Raw genomic sequence first — 2071 nt, 5'->3', positions numbered from 1 at the left:
TTCTAAACCCAACTTGTTTCCATTAAATGCAGGAAATACATAAATGTACTGACATATTATTTCTTTTTAGATGTTAAATGTCTTTCTGGCATTTGCTGGTTCTATCTATTTGTACTTTTGTCAGCAGTAATGAATGAGGGAAATATTTAATTATAATTACGATCAGAAAAGAACAGTAATTTGGATAATTGCTTTTAAAGATCTTGGACAATCTTCTCTTTATAAATTATTCAACTCATTTCAACTCTTAAAAATAAGCTACAATGCTCAGAAAATTTCTTGAATATTTGAAAATTACACAATAAAAAGAGAACAAGCAAATATTTTAATTCTAAACCAAAAACAGGAAATATTGGAAACACAACAAGACATAGAGCTATAGAGCCACAGAGATGCAAGCACAGAAACAGACTCTTTGGTCCAACTCGTCTATGCTGACCAGATATCCTAAATTAATCTAATCCCATTTGCCAGCACTTGACACATGTCCCTTTATACCAATTCTATTCATATACCCATCCAGATGCCTTTTAAATGTTAAAGTTGTACCAGCATCCACCACTTCCTCCGGTAGCTCATTCCATACATGCACCACCCTTGGTGTGAAAAAGTTGTCTGTTACATTTTCCCCTCACCCTAAACCTATACCTTCTAGTTCTGGACTCTCCCCTCACCCCTGCCAGGGATAAGACCTTGTCCATTTATCTTATCCATACCCCTCATGATTTTATAAACCTTTTGAAAAGGTCATCCCTTAGCCTCTGATGCTCCAAGGAAAACAACCACAGAGTATTCAGCCTCTTTCTATAGCTCAACACTTCCTCCCCATCCTTGTAAATGTTTTCTGAACCCTTTCGAGTTTCACAACATTCCTTCCTATAGTAGGGAGACCAGAATTGTACACAATATTCCAAAAGTGGCCAAATGTCCTGTACAACCACAACATGATCTTCCAACTGCGATACTCAATGCTCTGACCAATGAAGGAAAAAGCAAACACCTTCTTCACTGTCCTACGTACCTGAGATCCACTTTCAAGGAACTATGAACCTGCACTCCAAGGTTACTTTCAGCAACACTCCCCAGGACCTTACCCTTAAGTGTACAAGTTCTGCCCTGATTTGCCTTTCCAAAAATGCAGCACCTCACATTTATCTAAATTAAACTCTATCTGCCACTCTTTGTCCCGTTGGCCCATCTGATCAAGATCCTGTTGTACTCTGAGGTAACCTTCTTCGCTGTCCACTACACCTCCAATTTTGGTGTTATCTTTTGTGGAGAGAGATACTGGGCAGTGGATCAGTTTTGGCTTTCTGTCATAAAGAACTCAATACTATCACCAAAATAGCCACCTACTACGTTGCCTATAAACACTGGTAGTCCTGATTTTCTAATCATTTGCGTTTCTAAATAAACGATTGTATTTACTACACACAATTATACCATTTGGCCCAACTTGTCCATTTCAGATTTTACACTCTACACAAACCACCTCTACTGTTCTTCATAAAATTCCATATGCCCGGATACATTATTCTCTCATGTGCTCAACTTGAGTCTCCATAAATTTTACATAGTACAGAATTGCAAATGTTACTTCCTTGTTTAAGAATGTGTATAAGGTTAAGATAGTAACTATTGATCATTCGTTTTAAGGTTATTGGTGAGAAAAAAAATCAATAATGCAGGACCCAATTAACAGTCTCTCAGAGAAATGCAAGGTGATTAAGGAAATCCAGCATGGAATTATGAAGGGCAAATTATTTCCAACTAATTAGACTAAGTGTTTTGATGAAGTAACAGAGAGAGTTGATGAAGACGTGGAATATCACCTGATGAAGGAGCGTCGCTCCGAAAGCAAGTATGCTTCCAATTAAACCTGTTGGACTATAACCTGGTGTTGCGTGATTTTTAACTTTGTACACCCCAGTCCAACACCGGCATCTCCGAATCATGGAATATCAACAGTAGTTTCAATTGGGCAACTAGTGTGTCAATCACAGAATGATGCCGGAAATGTAGTTCTAACAAACGCATCGCGTAGTCATTAAGCGGATTGGAAGAAAGGTTT

Source organism: Chiloscyllium plagiosum, unplaced genomic scaffold (genome assembly GCF_037043375.1).
Source record: "Chiloscyllium plagiosum isolate Xiang-an unplaced genomic scaffold, Cpla_swu_hap1 HiC_scaffold_28, whole genome shotgun sequence".
Lineage (NCBI taxonomy): Eukaryota > Metazoa > Chordata > Chondrichthyes > Orectolobiformes > Hemiscylliidae > Chiloscyllium > Chiloscyllium plagiosum.
The sequence above is the reverse complement of the archived record's forward strand: the minus strand, read 5'-3'. Positions refer to the sequence as shown.